The following is a 16,263-nucleotide window of genomic DNA, read 5'->3' as shown; positions in this document are numbered from 1 at the left end:
TCAATGGGACAGTGCACAGGATCACTTTTTTACCAACCAATTCTGTGTGGGGGAAAAAAAAATCACAGCATACCGCAGTTTCTTCCATGTATTGCCCATTCAAGTCTATGGCGGCACAAAAAAATCGGAGCCACAGTGTAGCATCTGATTTTTATGGATACACTAGCTGTAGTACCCAGGGTTGCCCGGAATAGTAACTGTTTGTCTGTCTGTCTCTTGGCCTGTCAGTCTGTCTCTTGGCCTGTCAGTCTCTGTCTGTCTCTTTTTCCCTTACTGTCTGCGTGTGTGTCTCTCTCTCCCTCTCTACCGACATCATATTACCTCACACGTAAGCTTCTTATACTAACAATTTACTTTGTTCCTCTAGCCACTAATCACAGCTCCCATTAATACCTGTAGCTCCCTGCTCCATTCACTTTAATGGAGGCAAGTTTTTGGAGAGTAACTGTAAAGCGCGGGGTTAAATTTTCCATTCAAAACATAGTTTATGATGTTCCCTGAGTCACATGGAGTGTCTGTGCAAAATTTTGTGATTGTAAATGCGACTGTGCGGATTCCTTTAGCGGACATACACACATATACATACACACACACACACTCAGCTTTATATATTAGATTCTGTAACATAAGAAAGTGTAAATGGTCTTTTTAAATGATAAACTGTAAAAATCAGATGGTATATGGACTGCACACAGGTAACAAGTAAGAAAATAATCCCTTCACAACCGAAGACGTACCCATACTTCCTAAATCATGAAGGGGTAATCACCGCCGGCTGCTGCAGTGAGCCTGCGTCGTTCCCCGCACATGTCAGCTGACTTGAACAGCTAACTTGTGCCTCACAGGCACAGGTGGATCCGCAATCCACCCGCACCTGTTAATTCCTTAAATAACGCTGTCAAAATGTGACAGCGCAATTTAAATGCCCGGAGCAGGTAACGCGCACTTACCCGCCACCGTCAGAGGCGCTATCACGGGCAGCCGATGGTTATCATGGTAGCACAGGGTCATGTGATGACTCCTGTGCTATTATGACTCACTTCCTGTTTAAGCTGACTGAGCGCCGGCTGTTATAAGAGATGAGCATTTCTTCTGTTCTGAGCTGTGCAGCTCTGATCGGGAGAAATGAATGAACGATCAGACTGCTGATCCTTATAGTCCTCTAGGAGAACTAGTAAAATAAAAAAGAAAATTGTAAAAAAAACAAAAAAAAAGCTTAAAAAGTTCAAATCACCCCCTCCCATTCGTTCCATTGAAAATGAAAGGGAACCAATCACCAGGATTCTCGTATATAACCTAAAGCCAGTGCTATACTGGCACTATCAGGCTGATCCTCTACATACCTTTAGTGGTCAGCTCTGATGTTTAGGTTTTGAAATCCAAGAAAGTAAAGTTGAGTGACAGCAGCAAAGGAGCAGATAATATCTGGGGGGGGTTATTCATAGTTATCCCCTCTGCATGTTAGAATTAGCATAAATATTATAGAAACTATTTACTTTGTCTCTTGTAGGACCTGTGTGAGGTCATACCCATGTGACCATAAGGGGGCGGGGCCTCAGCCAACAAAGGTGGATAACAGGTCACATGGGTATAACCTCACAGGTCCTGCAAGAGACAAAGTGAATCGTTTGTATAATACTTATGCTAATTCTAATAGTTGGAGGGGATAACTGAATATATTATCTGCTCCTCAGCTGCTGTCACTCAACAAGCAGCTAATTTTATAAACTTTACTTTCTTTGATTTCAAAACCTAAACATCCGAGCTGACACATAACGGTATGTATAGAATCAGCCTGATCGTGCCATTATAGCACTGGATTTAGGTTATATACGAAAATCCTGGTGATTTGTTCCCTTTTAACCCCTTCACGACCATGGACAGATATATCCGTCATGGAGCGTGTTTTGTTAAGCCCCGCCCCCTGCCGCGGGCAGGCGGCGGCGGTCGGCACACATATCAGCTGTTTTCAACAGCTGACATGTGTGCTTGCTAGCCGCGGGTGGAATCGCTTCCACCCGCGGCCATTAACCCCTTAAATCTTGCTGCCAAAGTCTGGCAGCAAGAGCTAAATGCGGGCGGCCATGTTTTTTACTTACCGCCGCCCCCACCGGAAGTCACGTGCGTGATCACGTGACTATCGGTGGTTGCCATCGTAGCACAGGGTCATGTGATGACGCCTGCAGCTAAGATGTTTCACTTTCGTTTTCCCTCGGCACGGAACAGAGGGAAAAAGAAAGTGACTGTATCTGCTGTTTACAGCTGTATAGCTGTGATCAGCAGATAGATAATAGCGATCGGATTTCTGATCGCTATAGCCCCCTAGGGGGACTAGTAAAATAAAAAAAAAGTAAAAAAAAAAAGTTTTAAAAATTAAACAACCTAAAAGTTCAAATCACCCCCCTTTACCCCTATTGAAAAATTAAAGGGTTAAAAAATAAATAAATGTACACACATTTGGTATCACCGCGTTCAGAAATGCCCGATCTATGAAAATATAAAATCAATTAATCTGATTGGTAAACGGCGTAGTGGCAAAAAAATTCCAAACGCCAAAATTACGTTTTTTGGTCGCCGCAAGTTTTACCCAAAATGCAATAACAGGCGATCAAAATGTAGCATCTGCGCAAAAATGGTACCATTAGAAACGTCAGCTCGAGACGCAAAAAATAAGCCGTCACTGAGCCATAGATCCCAAAAAATAAGAACGCTACGTGTTTCGGAAAATGGCGCAAAACGTGCGCCACTTTTATTGGACAAACTTGTGAATTTTTTTTAACCCCTTAGATACAAGTAAACCTATACATGTTTGGTGTCTACAAACTCGCACCGACCTCAGGCATCATAGCCACACATCAGTTTTACCATATAGTGAACACCGTGAATAAAACATCCCAAAAACTATTGTGCCGTCACACTTTTTTTCCAATTTTTCTGCATTTGGAATTTTTTTGCTGTTTTCCAGTACACCATATGGTAAAATTTATGGTTTCATTTAAAAGTACAACTTGTCCCGCAAAAAACAAGCCCTCATATGGCAATATTGACGGAAAAATAAAAAAGTTACGGCTCTCGGAAGAAGGGGAGCAAAAAACAGAAACGCAAAAACGGAAAGTGCCCGGGGGCTGAAGGGGTTAAAGGTTAAAAAATATACGTATTGCCACATTCAGAAATTCCCGATCTATCAAAATATAAAATAAATTAATCTGATCGGTAAACTGCTTAGTGGCAAAAAAAATTCCAAACGCCAAAATTAGTTTTTTAGTTGCTGCAAATTTTGCGCAGAATCCAATAACAGGCGATCAAAAAGTAGCATCTGCAAAAATATGGTACCGGTAAAAACGTCAGCTCAAGGTGCAAAAAATAAGCAGTCACTGAGCCATAGATCTCTAAAAATGAGAATGCTACAGGTCGCGGAAAATGGCGAAAAAGTGAGCCACTTTTTGGACAAACTTCTGAATCTTTTTTAACTCCTTAGATAAAAGTAAACCTATACATGTTTGGTATTTACGATCTCGTACCGACCTCGGGCATCACAATGACACATCAGTTTTACCATATAGTGATCACGGTAAATAACATATCTCAAAAACAATAGTGCAATTGCACTTTTTTTTTTTTTTTTTGCAATTGTTCCACAATTATTTTTGCCATTCTCCAGTACACTATATGGTAAAACTTATGGTTTCATTTAAAAGTACAACTCATCCCGCAAAAAATAAGCCCTCACATGGCAAGATTGACAGAAAAATAAAAAAGTTACGGCTTTCGGAAGAAGGGGAGTTAAAAACAGAAAATCGCCCAAGGATGATGATCCAAGTTTTCTGCATGATATTTTAAGCAATCTTTTTATATGTTCCATGTGAATTTTCCCTCAGGTTGTCCAGGAATGGCGTCTCATGTTTTGTAACATGTCATCCAGTCCTGGCACTCTGCCTCTCCATAGCTTCCTAGATTACAAAACTGATCATCTCAAGGCCACGTGCACACATTTGAGTATTTAGTTTTTCACTTCAGTATTTGTAATCCAAATCCAGGACTGGGTATTAATACAGAGGTGGTGCCCGTGTTTCTATTATACTTTTCCTCTGATTGTTCCACTCCTGGTTTTCTCTTACACATACTGAGAAAAAACTCACCAAATACTCAGTGTGCACATGGTCTTACACATACTGAGGAAAAAACTCACCAAATACTCAGTGTGCACAGGGCCTTACAGATACTGAGGAAAAAACTCACCATATATTCAGTGTGCACATGGTCTTACACATACTGAGGTAAAAACCTGATCAAGTACTCAATATATGCACATGGCCTTAAAAATACTCAGGTAAAAACTCCCCAAATACTGTACATGTGCACGTGGCCTTACAAATACTGAGGTAAAAACTCACCAAATACACATGTGCACGTGGCCTTACAAATACTGAGGTAAAAAGTCACCAAATACTCAGCGTGTGCACGTGGTCTTACGGTGTTAAACCGCAAAATACTCATTTGGAAAATCCATAGGTACTAAAGAATAATGACCCTCTATACCTGGCCTCCTCTCCTTCAGGAAGAAGATCTGGCCTTCCTTTTCTTTTGTGTATTTCTAACTTGGTTATGCCTTCATTAGAGATTTTAGAACAGTAATTCTGTAACACCTTTCTAATCAGGCAATTTTCTTTTCTTTTTTTTTTTCTTTCGACATAACACTGAGGGCTGTTTTGTGGGACAAGTTGTACTCTGGAATGATACCATTCATTTTATCAGAAGGGAAAAAGGTGATCCAGCTCAGCTGTAGCAAGGTCCGGCATGCAGGGATAACACTCTGGTAGTGCAGGGATTCAATAGAAGAAAAAAATATTCCAGCTTCCGGAATAATATAAAATCTTGTGCAAGCTTTATTTGAAAGGACATAAAAAATACTTTTCTTTGTCGCTCCATTGTGAGACCCAGACAATTGGGTGTATAGCTTCTGCCTCCGGAGGCCACACAAAGTATTACACTTAAGTGTAAAGCCCCTCCCCTTCTGCCTATACACCCCCCGTGCCTCACGGGCTCCTCAGTTTTTATGCTTTGTGCGAAGGAGGCTGACATCCACGCATAGCTCCACATCTTAGTCAGCAGCAGCTGCTGACTAGGTTGGATGGAAGAAAAGAGGGCCCATAACAGGGCCCCCAGCATGCTCCCTTCTCACCCCACTCTGGTCGGCGGTGCTGTTTAGGTTGAGGTACCCATTGCGGGTACATAGGCAGGAGCCACATGCTGTTTTCCTTCCCCATCCCTTAATGGGCTCTGGGTGAAGTAGGATCCTAATCGGTCTCCAGGCACAGGGACCGTGCTCCCTCCGCAGCCCCTGGGGAATCTGCTGGACAGGAGCCGGGTATCGTCAGGGACAAGGCCCTGCTACTGTGAGGTACTCTGTGTCCCCTTGGGGGACCGCGCATGGAGCGCTTGTGCCATACACACTGCAGCACTGCTGGGTGTGTTAGTGCGCCGGGGACTACCGCGCCGACCGCGCTTATTTGCCGGCCGCGCTTATAACTTTAGTCCCCGGCTTTTGCGGCCTAGTATCGCATATTCCCGCCCCCAGGCCTGCCAGTCAGGGGAAGGGCGGGACGCTGCACAGGACGTCAGCGCTGAGGGCTAGAGCATACTTTGTATACTCCTCCCCCCTCACTCAGTACAGTGGGGCATCAGATTCCCGCAATTTCTAGGGCACGCCCACGGCCCCCTCCTCCCCACAGAACGCCGGCAGCCATTCCTGTCAGCACTTCTGACGCTGGAGAGGAGAGACAACACTGCTCTGGGAGGCCCAGGCAGGGAATCTGGTGATCACAGCAGGGGGTTTGTCACATAGTCCCTCCTTACAAGCGGCCGTTAGAACCCTGGGATCTGAACAGGGTGCTGATGGCTCTTCAAAAACCACCTTTCGAGCCAATGAGGGATATTTCTCTCTCACGCCTTTCGCAGAAAGTGGCCTTCCTAGTAGCAGTCACATCACTTCGGAGAGTGTCTGAGCTAGCAGCGCTGTCATGCAAAGCCCCTTTCCTGGTGTTTCACCAGGACAAGGTGGTTCTGCGTCCGGTTCCGGAATTTCTCCCTAAGGTGGTATCCCCCTTTCATCTCAATCAGGATATCTCCTTACCCTCTTTTTGTCCTCATCCAGTTCACCAATGTGAAAGGGATTTGCACTTGTTAGATCTGGTGAGAGCACTCAGACTCTACATTTCTCGTACGGCGCCCCTGCGCCGCTCGGATGCACTCTTTGTCCTTGTCGCTGGCCAGCGTAAAGGGTCACAGGCTTCCAAATCAACCTTGGCTCGGTGGATCAAGGAACCAATTCTCGAAGCTTACCGATCTTCTGGGCTTCCGGTTCCCTCAAGGCTGAGGGCCCATTCTACCAGAGCCGTGGGTGCGTCCTGGGCCTTGCGGCACCAGGCTACGGCTCAGCAGGTGTGTCAGGCAGCTACCTGGTCGAGCCTGCACACTTTCACGAAACACTATCAGGTGCATACCTATGCTTCGGCAGATGCCAGCCTAGGTAGGCGAGTCCTTCAGGCGGCGGTTGCCCACCTGTAGGAAGGGGCCGTTTTACGGCTCTATTACGAGGTTTTACTTTACCCACCCAGGGACTGCTTTTGGACGTCCCAATTGTCTGGGTCTCCCAATGGAGCGACAAAGAAGAAGGGAATTTCTTCGGCGCTCCATTGGGAGACCCAGACGATTGGGTGTATAGCACTGCCTCCGGAGGCCACACAAAGCATTACACTAAAAAGTGTAAGGCCCCTCCCCTTCTGGCTATACACCCCCAGTGGGATCACTGGCTCACCAGTTTTCTGCTTTGTGCGAAGGAGGTCAGACATCCACGCATAGCTCCACTGTTTAGTCAGCAGCAGCTGCTGACTATGTCGGATGGAAGAAAAGAGGGCCCATACTAGGGCCCCCAGCATGCTCCCTTCTCACCCCACTTGTGGTTTGTAAGGTTGAGGTACCCATTGCGGGTACGGAGGCGGGAGCCCACATGCTGTTTTCCTTCCCCATCCCCCTGAGGGGCTCTGAGGAAGTGGGATCTTACCGGCCTCCAAGCCCTGAGGCCGGGCTCCGTCCACAGACCCATTGAACCTGCTGGATAAGGAGCCGGGGTACCGTTCAGGGACAAGGCCCTGCAACATTCAGGTACTCTGTGTCCCCCTATGGACTGGCCGCGCACACTCCAGACTTGCTGGGTGTGCTAGTGCGCCGGGGACAGTAGCGCTGCGCGCTGGGGTTTGAGTCACTGCAGCTTGGCTGAGTGACTTTATGTGTTGGGAACTACCGCGCCGGCCGCTCCGGGAGCGGCGGCGCGGCTGGGACTTGTAGTGCGCCGGGGACTTAGCGCCGACCGTGCTTTTACGACGGCGGCGCTTATAAATCTAGTCCCCGGCTTTTGCGGCCTAGCTCCGCTTCGTTCCCGCCCCCTCCCTGTCAATCAGGGAAGGGGACAGGCGTTGTGCAATCGTCAGCGCCGAGGGCTGGAGCCTTATTTACATGCTCCAGCCCTCTCACTGGGCACAGTGGGACGCAGGTTTCCCGCTTTTTGTCTGAGCACACCCAGGGCCCGCCCCCCCTCCACAGAGACGCCGGCAGCCATTCCTGCATGCAGTCTGGCTGGGGAACGGACACAGGCTCTGGGAGACCCAGACAAGGGATTTCTGGCGACCACACACCCGCGTTAAGCGGGCGGTAAGCAGCACATTCGTGCTGACCCCACTAGTGCCACAGTGTTATTTGGTGTACTTTTTCCTGTACCAGATATATCTATATATATTGCACTGTAAGGTCGCTTCTTGGCTGTATACCCCTATTGCTCTGAGGAGACGACAACATGTCATCTGCAAAACGCAAGGGTGCCAAGACACAGGCTGTGAACGCTGCTTGTGCTGCTTGTGGGGCTAATCTACCGGCAGGTTACAATGACCCCCATTGTGTGCAATGTTCGGTCCCTGTGCCACTTCGTCAGCCGGAGCCTATGGTGGTAGTGGCCCAGGCAGAGTCGCCGGTGAACCCTGTCCCGGTGACGGGGACAGAGTTTGCTGTTTTCGCTGACAGGATGTCTGTCACTATGACAAAAATCCTAGAGACCTTGCAGGCCAGGCCAGTTACTCAGTCCATGGACACTGCTGCGGCAATGTTCCCCGGTCCCCCTCAGTTGGAGTTAATCAGTGCTTCAAGGGGGTCCCAGGCATCTCAGCCTGACGGCTCTGATTCAGATGACAGTCCCAGGCAGCCTAAGCGTGCTCGCTGGGAGAGACCCCCCACGTCATCACGCGGATCAGGGTCTCAGCGAGAAGAGTCTCTACATGATGAGACAGAGGAGGGTGATCAGGAGTCTAATCCTGAAACCGCTCTCAATCTGGATACTCCTGATGGTGACGCCATGGTAAATGACCTTATAGCGGCTGTTGGATATTTCTCCCCCAGCCCCTTCTGCAGAGGAGGCAGCTGCACAGCAGGAGAAGTTCCATTTCAGGTATCCCAAGCCTAAACTGAGTACTTTTCTGGACCACGCTGACTTCAGAGAATCAGTCCAGAAACACCATGCCTACCCAGATAAGCGTTTCTCCAAACGTCTTAAGGATACACGTTATCCCTTTCCCCCTGACGTGGTCAAACGCTGGACCCAGTGTCCAAAGGTGGATCCCCCAATCTCCAGGCTTGCAGCTAGATCCATAGTTGCAGTGGAAGATGGGGCTTCACTTAAAGATGCCAATGACAGACAGATGGACCTTTGGTTAAAGTCTGTCTATGAAGCTATTGGCGCGTCGTTTGCTCCAGCATTCGCGGCCGTGTGGGCACTCCAAGCTATTTCAGCTGGCCTGGCACAGGTGGACTCTATCATATGTCCAGCAGTGCCGCGAGTAGCGTCCCTAACCTCGCAAATGTCTGCGTTTTGGACTTACGCTATCAACGCTGTCCTGGACTCTACAAGCCGTACCTCAATTGCGTCTGCCAACTCTGTTGTCTTGCGCAGAGCCTTGTGGTTAAAGGAATGGAAAGCGGATTCTGCTTCCAAAAAATGTTTAACCAGCTTGCCGCTATCTGTAGATAGACTGTTTGGTGAACAATTGGCTGAAATCATTAAGCAATCCAAGGGTAAGGACTCCTCCTTACCCCAGCCCAGATCAAGCAAACCTCAACAGAGGAAGTGGCAGTCGAGGTTTCGGTCCTTTCGAGGCTCCAGCAAGACCCATTTCTCCTCGTCCAAAGGGACTCAGAAGGAGCAAAGGAGCTCAGATTCCTGGCGGGCTCAGTCACGCCCCAAGAAAGCAACCGGAGGAACCGCTTCCAAGGCGGCTGCCTCATGACTTTCGGCCTCAGCCCTCCGCATCCTCGGTCGGTGGCAGGCTCTCCCGCTTTTGCGACATTTGGCTGCCACAGGTCAAAGACCGGTGGGTAGCAGACATTTTGTCTCACGGGTACAGGATAGAATTCAGTTCTCGTCCTCCGCCTCGGTTCTTCAGAACCTCCCCACATCCCGACCGAGCAGATGCCCTTCTGCAGGCGGTGTGCTCACTAAAAGCAGGAGTGGTGATCCCTGTTCCTCTGCAGGAACAAGGGCAAGGTTTTTACTCCAATCTCTTCGTGGTTCCAAAAAAGGACGGCTCGTTCCGTCCTGTTCTGGACCTAAAGCTGCTCAACAAGCATGTGAACGCCAGGCGGTTCCGGATGGAATCCCTCCGCTCTGTCATTGCCTCAATGTCTCAAGGAGATTTCCTTGCATCAATAGACATCAAAGATGCTTATCTCCACGTGCCGATTGCTACAGAGCACCAACGTTTCCTACGTTTCGTGATAGGAGACGACCATCTCCAGTTCGTAGCTCTGCCATTTGGTCTGGCGACAGCCCCACGGGTTTTCACCAAGGTCATGGCGGCAGTGGTAGCAGTCTTGCATTCTCAGGGTCATTCGGTGATCCCTTACTTAGACGATCTACTTGTCAAAGCACCCTCTCAAGAGGCATGCCAACACAGCCTGAATGTTGCGCTGGAGACTCTCCAGACTTTCGGGTGGATCATCAACTTTTCAAAGTCAAACCTGGCACCGACTCAATCACTAACGTATCTTGGCATGGAGTTTCATACTCTCTCAGCGATAGTGAAGCTTCCGCTGGACAAGCAGCGGTCTCTACGGACAGGGGTGCAGTCTCTCCTTCAGGGTCAGTCGCACCCCTTAAGGCGCCTCATGCACTTCCTAGGGAAGATGGTGGCAGCAATGGAGGCAGTCCCGTCCACTTCAATGGGACATTCTCCGCCAGTGGGACGGGAAGACAACTTCCCTAGACAGGAAAGTCTCTCTTTCTCAGACGACCAAGGATTCTCTGCTATGGTGGCTCCTTCCCACCTCATTAACGCAGGGAAGATCATCCCTGCCCCCATCCTGGGCAGTGGTCACGACAGACGCGAGTCTGTCAGGGTGGGGAGCAGTTTTTCTCCACCACAGGGCTCAAGGGACGTGGACTCAGCAGGAGTCCACCCTTCAGATCAATGTTCTGGAAATCAGGGCAGTGTATCTTGCCCTATTAGCCTTCCAGCAGTGGCTGGAAGGAAAGCAGATCCGAATTCAGTCGGACAACTCCACAGCGGTGGCATACATCAACCACCAAGGAGGGACACGCAGTCGGCAAGCCTTCCAGGAAGTCAGGCGAATTCTCATGTGGGTAGAGGAAAGAGCTAAAAATTGAAAAAAATCCAGCACTCAAAGCATTCAACTGGAATTGTTTTATATTTTATTCATTGTTCTGTGTAATTATTAAAGACGTTTCGGTCATCCGACCTTCATCAGTTTACACTACAATAAAAAGATACATGAAGAATTTTTAAGTATACAGAAATAATGGCATTATACAATCATGGTAACAAAAAAGGGCAGAAATATTCACCACATTATAATGCATGAACCATAAACTATGATATACAAAAAATGTCAACAAAAAGACAAAAATGAAGAATCTGTCAGTTGAGCCGCTTCACTAGCAGATATACTGTCCACCTAAAGATATAATTGAAATACAGATAAAATGTAACATAATAGAACCATTATACAACAAAAGGGGAACCAAACAGGAAACCCAAAAATTTATCCAAAAAATGTATGTCTTGCTAATATAGAAGGACAAAAAGCCTAAGCACCAGCACTGAGACACTATTCTAATCTAATAAAACAGATAATACACAGAAATGCCATGTAATGAACACTCACCAGAAAGGGCTCTGTAGAAATATATGGAAAAGCTGGACCAGAGGAAAAAGCTGCCCGTCCGGGTCTGCAGTCAATGTAATCTGACAGTCCAATGTCCAGATTTAAATAGACCGCTCAATTAGCTCATTAACAAGTTACAGAGCGTCACTTCCGGTCCGAAAACCGGAAGTGACGTCACGGAGCGTCACTTCCGGTCCGAAAACCGGAAGTGACGTCACCGGTTGGCAAAGTGTAAATCCTGATGGTTGGCAACTGTAGACATACTCAGACAGCCACTCCTCACTGCAGGACGTCACTTCCGGTCCGCAAACCGGAAGTGACGATCCTGGTTGGCAAAATATAAACCAGATGGTTGGCAATTTAAAGACAAATTACCTAAAAGATCAAATAAAAGAAAAAATAGAAGAAATAAGATAAGAGGATTAAGGGAATGGTGTATTTATTCAGAATCAATTTAATAATTTTTAATTTTTTATCAACTATAATCAACCCTAGTAAAAAAAGGAAAAAAAGAAAAGAAGAAAAGAGAAAAAAGAAAAACTATGAGGAATATACATAAGGAAATGGAGGGGGGAGGGAAAAGGGGGGAAGGGAAGGGAAAGGAAGTGGGCATTGGGAAGGGAAGGGGGGGGGAAGGGAAAGGGAAAGGAGAGACTATGGAAAAAAGGGATCAAGGGAAAATTAGTAATGCGTAGAAAAAACTAAAACTAGGGAAAAAACAGAAAAAAGGATTATGTTAAGAAAGAAACAGGAAGAAGATTATAAGACAATACCTAAAAGGACCGGCCATCATCAAATCAGTGATCAACTCCTCTAAAAAAGATAATAATAAGTAGGCATAAATGAATGAAAAGCTATAAGAAACTAGAAGTATCGAAATCACGATTAAGGCCTTTGGGCTCCAAAGTCTGAAGAGTAAAAATCCAATACGCCTCCCTTTGTTTCAATTTTTTAACCCTATCACCTCCTCTTCTATTTGGCAAGACCTGCTCTAACACCTGGAACCGTAATTGACTAACACTATGTCCCTGTTTATGAAAATGAGATGGAAGAGGTAAAGTCAATCTCTCACACCTAATGGTGGATTTATGTTGTGATATACGTTCCTTAACAGTCTGGGTGGTTTCGCCTACATAGAGTAGGCCACAAGGACACTTCACTACATATACAACATAAGATGTCTCATGATGATGTTAATGAGCTAATTGAGCGGTCTATTTAAATCTGGACATTGGACTGTCAGATTACATTGACTGCCCTTTTTTGTTACCATGATTGTATAATGCCATTATTTCTGTATACTTAAAAATTCTTCATGTATCTTTTTATTGTAGTGTAAACTGATGAAGGTCGGATGACCGAAACGTCTTTAATAATTACACAGAACAATGAATAAAATATAAAACAATTCCAGTTGAATGCTTTGAGTGCTGGATTTTTTTCAATTTTTTGATCTGGGGTGGGACCCTATCCAAGCACCAGCGACTATAGAAGGAGTGCCACATTTCTATATTCTATATAGTATATCCTTTAGTGTGTGCACCCTCATTTTTTCTTATAATGGCCAATGTGGCCATCTCATTTTCATAAACAGGGACATAGTGTTAGTCAATTACGGTTCCAGGTGTTAGAGCAGGTCTTGCCAAATAGAAGAGGAGGTGATAGGGTTAAAAAATTGAAACAAAGGGAGGCGTATTGGATTTTTACTCTTCAGACTTTGGAGCCCAAAGGCCTTAATCGTGATTTCGATACTTCTAGTTTCTTATAGCTTTTCATTCATTTATGCCTACTTATTATTATCTTTTTTAGAGGAGTTGATCACTGATTTGATGATGGCCGGTCCTTTTAGGTATTGTCTTATAATCTTCTTCCTGTTTCTTTCTTAACATAATCCTTTTTTCTGTTTTTTCCCTAGTTTTAGTTTTTTCTACGCATTACTAATTTTCCCTTGATCCCTTTTTTCCATAGTCTCTCCTTTCCCTTTCCCTTCCCCCCCCCTTCCCTTCCCAATGCCCACTTCCTTTCCCTTCCCTTCCCCCCTTTTCCCTCCCCCCTCCATTTCCTTATGTATATTCCTCATAGTTTTTCTTTTTTCTCTTTTCTTCTTTTCTTTTTTTCCTTTTTTTACTAGGGTTGATTATAGTTGATAAAAAATTAAAAATTATTAAATTGATTCTGAATAAATACACCATTCCCTTAATCCTCTTATCTTATTTCTTCTATTTTTTCTTTTATTTGATCTTTTAGGTAATTTGTCTTTAAATTGCCAACCATCTGGTTTATATTTTGCCAACCAGGATCGTCACTTCCGGTTTGCGGACCGGAAGTGACGTCCTGCAGTGAGGAGTGGCTGTCTGAGTATGTCTACAGTTGCCAACCATCAGGATTTACACTTTGCCAACCGGTGACGTCACTTCCGGTTTTCGGACCGGAAGTGACGCTCCGTGACGTCACTTCCGGTTTTCGGACCGGAAGTGACGCTCTGTAACTTGTTAATGAGCTAATTGAGCGGTCTATTTAAATCTGGACATTGGACTGTCAGATTACATTGACTGCAGACCCGGACGGGCAGCTTTTTCCTCTGGTCCAGCTTTTCCATATATTTCTACAGAGCCCTTTCTGGTGAGTGTTCATTACATGGCATTTCTGTGTATTATCTGTTTTATTAGATTAGAATAGTGTCTCAGTGCTGGTGCTTAGGCTTTTTGTCCTTCTATATTAGCAAGATATACATTTTTTGGATAAATTTTTGGGTTTCCTGTTTGGTTCCCCTTTTGTTGTATAATGGTTCTATTATGTTACATTTTATCTGTATTTCAATTATATCTTTAGGTGGACAGTATATCTGCTAGTGAAGCGGCTCAACTGACAGATTCTTCATTTTTGTCTTTTTGTTGACATTTTTTGTATATCATAGTTTATGGTTCATGCATTATAATGTGGTGAATATTTCTGCCCTTTTTTGTTACCATGATTGTATAATGCCATTATTTCTGTATACTTAAAAATTCTTCATGTATCTTTTTATTGTAGTGTAAACTGATGAAGGTCGGATGACCGAAACGTCTTTAATAATTACACAGAACAATGAATAAAATATAAAACAATTCCAGTTGAATGCTTTGAGTGCTGGATTTTTTTCAATTTTTTGATCTGGGGTGGGACCCTATCCAAGCACCAGCGACTATAGAAGGAGTGCCACATTTCTATATTCTCTAGAGGAAAGAGCTTCCACCATATCAGCAGTTCACATCCCGGGCGTAGAAAACTGGGAAGCAGACTTCCTCAGTCGCCAGGGCATGGACGCAGGGGAATGGTCCCTTCACCCGGACGTGTTTCAGGAAATCTGCCGCCGCTGGGGGGTGCCGGACGTCGACCTAATGGCGTCTCGGCACAACAACAAGGTCCCGACCTTCATAGCGCGGTCTCGCGATCAAAGAGCTCTGGCGGCAGACGCCTTAGTGCAAGATTGGTCGCAGTTCCGGCTCCCTTATGTGTTTCCACCTCTGGCACTCTTGCCCAGAGTGTTACGCAAGATCAGATCCGATTGCGGCCGCGTCATACTAGTCGCCCCAGACTGGCCGTGGAGGTCGTGGTACCCGGATCTGTGGCATCTCACGGCCGGCCAACCGTGGGCACTACCAGACCGTCCAGACTTACTGTCCCAAGGGCCGTTTTTCCATCGGAATTCTGCGGCCCTGAACCTGACTGTGTGGCCATTGAGTCCTGGATCCTAGCGTCTTCAGGATTATCCCAAGGGGTCGTTGCCACCATGAGACAGGCTAGGAAGTCCACTTCTGCTAAGATCTACCACAGAACGTGGAAGATTTTCTTATCCTGGTGCTCTGCACAAGGAGTATCTCCCTGGCCATTCGCGTTACCTGTCTTTCTTTCCTTCCTACAATCTGGGTTGGAAAAGGGCTTGTCGCTCGGCTCCCTTAAAGGGCAAGTCTCGGCACTATCCGTGTTTTTTCAGAAGCGTCTAGCACGACTTTCTCAGGTGCGCACGTTCCTGCAGGGGGTTTGTCATATCGTACCTCCGTACAGGCGGCCGTTAGATCCGTGGGATCTAAACAAGGTCCTTGTTACTCTCCAGAAGCCGCCCTTCGAGCCTCTGAGGGATGTGTCACTTTCTCGACTCTCACAGAAAGTGGCCTTTCTGGTAGCGGTCACGTCTCTTCGGAGAGTGTCTGAACTAGCAGCGCTGTCATCCAAAGCTCCTTTCCTGGTGTTCCACCAGGACAAGGTAGTGCTGCGTCCCATTCAGGAGTTTCTCCCTAAGGTGGTATCCTCTTTTCATCTTAATCAGGATATCTCCTTGCCTTCCTTTTATCCGCATGCAGTTCATCGGTATGAAAAGGATTTACATTTGTTGGATCTGGTGAGAGCACTCAGAATCTACATTTCCCGCACGGCGCCCCTGCGCCGCTCGGATGCACTCTTTGTCCTTGTCGCTGGTAAGCGCAAAGGGTCACAGGCTTCCAAAGCCACCCTGGCTCGATGGATCAAAGAACCAATTCTTGAAGCCTACCGTTCTGCTGGGCTTCCGGTTCCATCAGGGCTGAAGGCCCATTCTACCAGAGCCGTGGGTGCGTCCTGGGCATTACGACACCAGGCTACGGCTCAACAGGTGTGCCAGGCAGCTACCTGGTCGAGTCTGCACACTTTCACCAAACATTATCAGGTGCATACCTATGCTTCGGCGGACGCCAGCCTAGGTAGAAGAGTCCTGCAGGCGGCAGTTGCCTCCCCGTAGGGGAGGGCTGTCTTTGCAGCTCTAACATGAGGTATTTCTTTACCCACCCAGGGACAGCTTTTGGACGTCCCAATCGTCTGGGTCTCCCAATGGAGCGCCGAAGAAGAAGGGAATTTTGTTACTTACCGTAAATTCCTTTTCTTCTAGCTCCTATTGGGAGACCCAGCACCCGCCCTGTTGTCCTTCGGGATTTTTGGTTGTTTTTCGGGTACACATGTTGTTCATGTTGAATGGTTTTCAGTTCTCCGATGTTACTTCGGAGTGAATTTGTTTAAACCAGT

At 46.5% G+C, this 16,263-nt stretch overlaps 1 protein-coding gene across 2 annotated transcripts in view; it reads left to right on the top strand.

Annotated features, from left to right (window-relative positions):
- The window catches only part of ARHGEF18 (Rho/Rac guanine nucleotide exchange factor 18), a 204,312-nt gene that overhangs the window by 85,786 nt on the left and 102,263 nt on the right, over nt 1–16,263 (top strand). The window lies entirely within an intron of this gene.

Source organism: Anomaloglossus baeobatrachus, chromosome 1 (assembly GCF_048569485.1).
Source record: "Anomaloglossus baeobatrachus isolate aAnoBae1 chromosome 1, aAnoBae1.hap1, whole genome shotgun sequence".
NCBI lineage: Eukaryota > Metazoa > Chordata > Amphibia > Anura > Aromobatidae > Anomaloglossus > Anomaloglossus baeobatrachus.
Note: the sequence above shows the minus strand (reverse complement) of the source record. Positions and strands in the feature narration are given on the sequence as shown.